This window comes from Halictus rubicundus, unplaced genomic scaffold, assembly GCF_050948215.1.
Source record: "Halictus rubicundus isolate RS-2024b unplaced genomic scaffold, iyHalRubi1_principal scaffold0275, whole genome shotgun sequence".
Taxonomy (NCBI): Eukaryota; Metazoa; Arthropoda; class Insecta; order Hymenoptera; family Halictidae; genus Halictus; species Halictus rubicundus.
The window spans coordinates 287,771-297,195 of NW_027488816.1; positions in this window are offsets into that span (position 1 = coordinate 287,771).

The following is a 9,425-nucleotide window of genomic DNA, read 5'->3' on the forward strand; positions in this document are numbered from 1 at the left end:
CTATCCTATCCTCTATCCTATCCTATCCTCTATCCTATCCTATCCTCCATCCTATCCTATCCTCAATCCTATCCTTTCCTGTATCCTATCCAATCCTGTATCCTATCCTGTCCTCTATACTATCCTATCCTCTATCCTATCCTATCCTCTATTCTATCTTATCCTCTATCCTATCCTATGATCTATCCTATCCTATCATCTATCCTATCCTCTATCCTATCCTATTCCTCTATCCTATCCTATCCTCTATCCTATCCTATCTTCTATCCTATCCTATCCTCTATCCAATCCTATCCCCTATCCTATCCTCTATCCTATCCTATCATCTATCCTCTACCCTATCCTATCTTCTATCCTATCCTATCCTCTATCCTATCAAATCCCCTATCCTATCCTCTATCCTATCCTATCATCTATCCTCTATCCTATCCAATCCTCTATCCTATCCTATCCTCTATCCTATCAAATCCCCTATCCTATCCTCTGTCCTATCCTATCCTCTATCCTATCCTATCCTCTATCCTATCAAATCCCCTATCCTATCCTCTGTCCTATCCTATCCTCTATCCTATCCTATCCTCTATCCTATCCTATCCTCTATCCTATCCTATCATCTATCCTATCCTATCCTCTATCCTATCCTATCGTCTATCCTATCCTCTATCCTATCCTATCCTCTATCCTATCCTATCCTCTATCCTATCCTATCTTCTATCCTATCCTATCCTCTATCCTATCAAATCCCCTACCCTATCCTCTGTCCTATCCTATCCTCTATCCTATCCTATCCTCTATCCTATCCTATCCTCCATCCTATCCTATCCTCTATCCTATCCTATCCTCTATCCTCTATCCTATACTATCCTCTATCCTATCAAATCCCCTATCCTATCCTCTGTCCTATCCTATCCTCTATCCTATCCTATCCTCTATCCTATCAAATCCCCTATCCTATCCTCTGTCCTATCCTATCCTCTATCCTATCCTATCCTCTATCCTATCTTATCCTCTATCCTATCCTATCATCTATCCTATCCTATCCTCTATCCTATCCTATCGTCTATCCTATCCTCTATCCTATCCTATCCTCTATCCTATCCTATCCTCTATCCTATCCTATCTTCTATCCTATCCTATCCTCTATCCTATCAAATCCCCTACCCTATCCTCTGTCCTATCCTATCCTCTATCCTATCCTATCCTCTATCCTATCCTATCCTCCATCCTATCCTATCCTCTAGCCTATCCTATCCTCTATCCTCTATCCTATACTATCCTCTATCCTATCCTATCCTCTATCCTATCCTATCGTCTATCCTATCCTCTATCCTATCCTATCCTCTATCCTATCCTATCCTCCATCCTATCCTATCCTCAATCCTATCCTTTCCTGTATCCTATCCAATCCTGTATCCTATCCTGTCCTCTATACTATCCTATCCTCTATCCTATCCTATCCTCTATTCTATCTTATCCTCTATCCTATCCTATGATCTATCCTATCCCATCGTCTATCCTATCCTCTATCCTATCCTATTCCTCTATCCTATCCTATCCTCTATCCTATCCTATCCTCTATCCTATCCTATCCTCTATCCTATCCTATCCTCTATCCTATCCTATCCTCTATCCTATCCTATCCTCTATCCTCTATCCTATACTATCCTCTATCCTATCCTATCCTCTATCCTATCCTATCGTCTATCCTATCCTCTATCCTATCCTATCCTCTATCCTATCCTATCCTCCATCCTATCCTATCCTCAATCCTATCCTTTCCTGTATCCTATCCAATCCTGTATCCTATCCTGTCCTCTATACTATCCTATCTTCTATCCTATCCTATCCTCTATCCTATCAAATCCCATACCCTATCCTCTGTCCTATCCTATCCTCTATCCTATCCTATCCTCTATCCTATCCTATCCTCTATCCTCTATCCTATACTATCCTCTATCCTATCCTATCCTCTATCCTATCCTATCGTCTATCCTATCCTCTATCCTATCCTATCCTCTATCCTATCCTATCCTCCATCCTATCCTATCCTCAATCCTATCCTTTCCTGTATCCTATCCAATCCTGTATCCTATCCTGTCCTCTATACTATCCTATCTTCTATCCTATCCTATCCTCTATCCTATCAAATCCCCTACCCTATCCTCTGTCCTATCCTATCCTCTATCCTATCCTATCCTCTATTCTCTATCCTATCCTATCCTCTATCCTATCCTATCTTCTATCCTATCCTATCCTCTATCCAATCCTATCCCCTATCCTATCCTCTATCCTATCCTATCATCTATCCTCTATCCTATCCTATCTTCTATCCTATCCTATCCTCTATCCTATCAAATCCCCTACCCTATCCTCTGTCCTATCCTATCCTCTATCCTATCCTATCCTCTATCCTATCCTATCCTCTATCCTATCCTATCCTCTATCCTCTATCCTATCCTATCCTCTATCCTATCCTATCGTCTATCCTATCCTCTATCCTATCCTATCCTCTATCCTATCCTATCCTCCATCCTATCCTATCCTCAATCCTATCCTTTCCTGTATCCTATCCAATCCTCTATCCTATCCTATCCTCTATCCTATCCTATCTTCTATCCTATCCTATCCTCTATCCTATCCTATCCTCTATCCTATCCTATCCTCTATCCTCTATCCTATACTATCCTCTATCCTATCCTATCCTCTATCCTATCCTATCGTCTATCCTATCCTCTATCCTATCCTATCCTCTATCCTATCCTATCCTCCATCCTATCCTATCCTCAATCCTATCCTTTCCTGTATCCTATCCAATCCTGTATCCTATCCTGTCCTCTATACTATCCTATCTTCTATCCTATCCTATCCTCTATCCTATCAAATCCCATACCCTATCCTCTGTCCTATCCTATCCTCTATCCTATCCTATCCTCTATCCTATCCTATCCTCTATCCTCTATCCTATACTATCCTCTATCCTATCCTATCCTCTATCCTATCCTATCGTCTATCCTATCCTCTATCCTATCCTATCCTCTATCCTATCCTATCCTCCATCCTATCCTATCCTCAATCCTATCCTTTCCTGTATCCTATCCAATCCTGTATCCTATCCTGTCCTCTATACTATCCTATCTTCTATCCTATCCTATCCTCTATCCTATCAAATCCCCTACCCTATCCTCTGTCCTATCCTATCCTCTATCCTATCCTATCCTCTATTCTCTATCCTATCCTATCCTCTATCCTATCCTATCTTCTATCCTATCCTATCCTCTATCCAATCCTATCCCCTATCCTATCCTCTATCCTATCCTATCATCTATCCTCTATCCTATCCTATCTTCTATCCTATCCTATCCTCTATCCTATCAAATCCCCTACCCTATCCTCTGTCCTATCCTATCCTCTATCCTATCCTATCCTCTATCCTATCCTATCCTCTATCCTATCCTATCCTCTATCCTCTATCCTATCCTATCCTCTATCCTATCCTATCGTCTATCCTATCCTCTATCCTATCCTATCCTCTATCCTATCCTATCCTCTATCCTATCCTATCCTCCATCCTATCCTATCCTCAATCCTATCCTTTCCTGTATCCTATCCAATCCTCTATCCTATCCTATTCCTCTATCCTATCCTATCCTCTATCCTATCCTATCTTCTATCCTATCCTATCCTCTATCCAATCCTATCCCCTATCCTATCCTCTATCCTATCCTATCATCTATCCTCTACCCTATCCTATCTTCTATCCTATCCTATCCTCTATCCTATCAAATCCCCTATCCTATCCTCTATCCTATCCTATCATCTATCCTCTATCCTATCCAATCCTCTATCCTATCCTATCCTCTATCCTATCAAATCCCCTATCCTATCCTCTGTCCTATCCTATCCTCTATCCTATCCTATCCTCTATCCTATCAAATCCCCTATCCTATCCTCTGTCCTATCCTATCCTCTATCCTATCCTATCCTCTATCCTATCCTATCCTCTATCCTATCCTATCATCTATCCTATCCTATCCTCTATCCTATCCTATCGTCTATCCTATCCTCTATCCTATCCTATCCTCTATCCTATCCTATCCTCTATCCTATCCTATCTTCTATCCTATCCTATCCTCTATCCTATCAAATCCCCTACCCTATCCTCTGTCCTATCCTATCCTCTATCCTATCCTATCCTCTATCCTATCCTATCCTCCATCCTATCCTATCCTCTATCCTATCCTATCCTCTATCCTCTATCCTATACTATCCTCTATCCTATCAAATCCCCTATCCTATCCTCTGTCCTATACTATCCTCTATCCTATCCTATCCTCTATCCTATCAAATCCCCTATCCTATCCTCTGTCCTATCCTATCCTCTATCCTATCCTATCCTCTATCCTATCTTATCCTCTATCCTATCCTATCATCTATCCTATCCTATCCTCTATCCTATCCTATCGTCTATCCTATCCTCTATCCTATCCTATCCTCTATCCTATCCTATCCTCTATCCTATCCAATCCTCTATCCTATCCTATCCTCTATCCTATCAAATCCCCTATCCTATCCTCTGTCCTATCCTATCCTCTATCCTATCCTATCCTCTATCCTATCCTATCCTCTATCCTATCCTATCATCTATCCTATCCTATCCTCTATCCTATCAAATCCCCTACCCTATCCTCTGTCCTATCCTATCCTCTATCCTATCCTATCCTCTATCCTATCCTATCCTCCATCCTATCCTATCCTCTATCCTATCCTATCCTCTATCCTCTATCCTATACTATCCTCTATCCTATCCTATCCTCTATCCTATCCTATCGTCTATCCTATCCTCTATCCTATCCTATCCTCTATCCTATCCTATCCTCCATCCTATCCTATCCTCAATCCTATCCTTTCCTGTATCCTATCCAATCCTGTATCCTATCCTGTCCTCTATACTATCCTATCCTCTATCCTATCCTATCCTCTATTCTATCTTATCCTCTATCCTATCCTATGATCTATCCTATCCCATCGTCTATCCTATCCTCTATCCTATCCTATTCCTCTATCCTATCCTATCCTCTATCCTATCCTATCCTCTATCCTATCCTATCCTCTATCCTATCCTATCCTCTATCCTATCCTATCCTCTATCCTATCCTATCCTCTATCCTATCCTATCCTCTATCCTCTATCCTATACTATCCTCTATCCTATCCTATCCTCTATCCTATCCTATCGTCTATCCTATCCTCTATCCTATCCTATCCTCTATCCTATCCTATCCTCCATCCTATCCTATCCTCAATCCTATCCTTTCCTGTATCCTGTCCAATCCTGTATCCTATCCTGTCCTCTATACTATCCTATCTTCTATCCTATCCTATCCTCTATCCTATCAAATCCCCTACCCTATCCTCTGTCCTATCCTATCCTCTATCCTATCCTATCCTCTATCCTCTATCCTATCCTATCCTCTATCCTATCCTATCTTCTATCCTATCCTATCCTCTATCCAATCCTATCCCCTATCCTATCCTCTATCCTATCCTATCATCTATCCTCTATCCTATCCTATCTTCTATCCTATCCTATCCTCTATCCTATCAAATCCCCTACCCTATCCTCTGTCCTATCCTATCCTCTATCCTATCCTATCCTCTATCCTATCCTATCCTCTATCCTATCCTATCCTCAATCCTATCCTATCCTCTATCCTCTATCCTATCCTATCCTCTATCCTATCCTATCGTCTATCCTATCCTCTATCCTATCCTATCCTCTATCCTATCCTATCGTCTATCCTATCCTCTATCCTATCCTATCCTCTATCCTATCCTATCCTCCATCCTATCCTATCCTCAATCCTATCCTTTCCTGTATCCTATCCAATCCTGTATCCTATCCTGTCCTCTATACTATCCTATCCTCTATCCTATCCTATCCTCTATTCTATCTTATCCTCTATCCTATCCTATGATCTATCCTATCCTATCATCTATCCTATCCTCTATCCTATCCTATTCCTCTATCCTATCCTATCCTCTATCCTATCCTATCCTCTATCCTATCCTATCCTCTATCCTATCCTATCCTCTATCCTATCCTATCCTCTATCCTATCCTATCCTCTATCCTATCCTATCCTCTATCCTATCCTATCCTCTATCCTATCCTATCCTCTATCCTATCCTATCCTCTATCCTATCCTATCCTCTATCCTATCCTATCCTCTATCCTATCCTATCCTCTATCCTATCCTATCCTCTATCCTATCCTATCCTCTATCCTATCCTATCCTCTATCCTATCCTATCCTCTATCCTATCCTATCCTCTATCCTATCCTATCCTCTATCCTATCCTATCCTCTATCCTATCCTATCCTCTATCCTATCCTATCTTCTATCCTATCCTATCCTCTATCCTATCCTAACCTCTATCCTATCCTATCCTCTCTCCTATCCTATCCTCTATCCTATCCTATCTTCTATCCTATCCTATCCTCTATCCTATCCTATCCTCTGTCCTATCCTATCCTATCCTCCATCCTATCCTATCCTCTATCCTATCCTATCCTATCTTCTATCCTATCCTATCATCTATCCTCTATCCTATCCAATCCTCTATCCTATCCTATCCTCTATCCTATCAAATCCCCTATCCTATCCTCTGTCCTATCCTATCCTCTATCCTATCCTATCCTCTATCCTATCCTTTCCTCTATCCTATCCTATCCTCTTTCCTATCCTATCCTCTATCCTATCCTATCTTCTATCCTATCCTATCCTCTATCCTATCAAATCCCCTACCCTATCCTCTGTCCTATCCTATCCTCTATCCTATCCTATCCTCTATCCTATCCTATCCTCTATCCTATCCTATCCTCTATCCTATCCTATCCTCTATCCTCTATCCTATACTATCCTCTATCCTATCCTATCCTCTATCCTATCCTATCGTCTATCCTATCCTCTATCCTATCCTATCCTCTATCCTATCCTATCCTCCATCCTATCCTATCCTCAATCCTATCCTTTCCTGTATCCTATCCAATCCTGTATCCTATCCTGTCCTCTATACTATCCTATCCTCTATCCTATCCTATCCTCTATTCTATCTAATCCTCTATCCTATCCTATGATCTATCCTATCCTATCGTCTATCCTATCCTCTATCCTATCCTATTCCTCTATCCTATCCTATCCTCTATCCTATCCTATCCTCTATCCTATCCTATCCTCTATCCTATCCTATCCTCTATCCTATCCTATCCTCTATCCTATCCTATCCTCTATCCTCTATCCTCTATCCTATCCTATCCTCTATCCTATCCTATCCTCTATCCTATCCTATCCTCTATCCTATCCTATCCTCTATCCTATCCTATCCTCTATCCTATCCTATCCTCTATCCTATCCTATCCTGTATCCTATCCTATCCTCTATCCTCTATCCTATCCTATCCTCTATCCTATCCTATCCTCTATCCTATCCTATCCTCTATCCTATCCTATCCTCTATCCTATCCTATCGTCTATCCTATCCTCTATCCTATCCTATCCTCTATCCTATCCTATCCTCTATCCTATCCTATCCTCTATCCTATCCTATCCTCTATCCTATCAAATCCCCTACCCTATCCTCTATCCTATCCTATCATCTATCCTCTATCCTATCCAATCCTCTATCCTATCCTATCCTCTATCCTATCAAATCCCCTATCCTATCCTTTGTCCTATCCTATCCTCTATCCTATCGTAACCTCTATCCTATCCTATCCTCTATCCTATCCTATCGTCTATCCTATCCTCTATCCAATCCTATCGTCTATCCTATCCTCTATCCTATCCTATCGTCTATCCTATCCTCTATCCTATCCTATCCTCTATCCAATCCTATCGTCTATCCTATCCTATCTTCTATCCTATCCTATCCTCTATCCTATCAAATCCCCTACCCTATCCTCTGTCCTATCCTATCCTCTATCCTATCCTATCCTCTATCCTATCCTATCCTCTATCCTCTATCCTATCCTATCCTCTATCCTATCCTATCCTCTATACTATCCTATCGTCTATCCTATCCTCTATCCTATCCTATACTCTATCCTATCCTATCCTCCATCCTATCCTATCCTCAATCCTATCCTTTCCTGTATCCTACCCAATCCTGTATCCTATCCTGTCCTCTATTCTATCCTACGTTCTATCCTATCCTATCCTCTATCCTATCCTATCCTCTATCCTATCCTATGCTCTATCCTATCCTATCCTCTATCCTATCCTATCCTCTATCCTCTATCCTATCCTATCCTCTATCCTATCCTATCCTCTATACTATCCTATCGTCTATCCTATCCTCTATCCTATCCTATACTCTATCCTATCCTATCCTCCATCCTATCCTATCCTCAATCCTATCCTTTCCTGTATCCTATCCAATCCTGTATCATATCCTGTCCTCTATTCTATCCTACGTTCTATCCTATCCTATCCTCTATCCTCTCCTATCCTCTATCCTATCCTATCCTCTATCCTATCCTATCCTCTATCCTATCCTATCTTCTATCCTATCCTATCCTCTATCCTATCCTAACCTCTATCCTATCCTATCCTCTATCCTATCCTATACTCTTTCCTATCCTATCCTCCATCCTATCCTATCCTCAATCCTATCCTTTCCTGTATCCTCTCCAATCCTGTATCCTATCCTGTCCTCTATTCTATCCTACGTTCTATCCTATCCTATCCTCTATCCTATCCTATCCTCTATCCTAACCTATGCTCTATCCTATCCTATCCTCTATCCTATCCTATCCTCTATCCTCTATCCTATCCTATCCTCTATCCTATCCTATCCTCTATACTATCCTATCGTCTATCCTATCCTCTATCCTATCCTATCCTCTATCCTATCCTATCCTCTATCCTATCCTATCTTCTATCCTATCCTATCCTCTATCCTATCCTAACCTCTATCCTATCCTATCCTCTCTCCTATCCTATCCTCTATCCTATCCTATCTTCTATCCTATCCTATCCTCTATCCTATCCTATCCTCTGTCCTATCCTATCCTATCCTCCATCCTATCCTATCCTCAATCCTATCCTTTCCTGTATCCTACCCAATCCTGTATCCTATCCTGTCCTCTATTCTATCCTACGTTCTATCCTATCCTATCCTCTATCCTATCCTATCCTCTATCCTATCCTATGCTCTATCCTATCCTATCCTCTATCCTATCCTATCCTCTATCCTCTATCCTATCCTATCCTCTATCCTATCCTATCCTCTATACTATCCTATCGTCTATCCTATCCTCTATCCTATCCTATACTCTATCCTATCCTATCCTCCATCCTATCCTATCCTCAATCCTATCCTTTCCTGTATCCTATCCAATCCTGTATCATATCCTGTCCTCTATTCTAT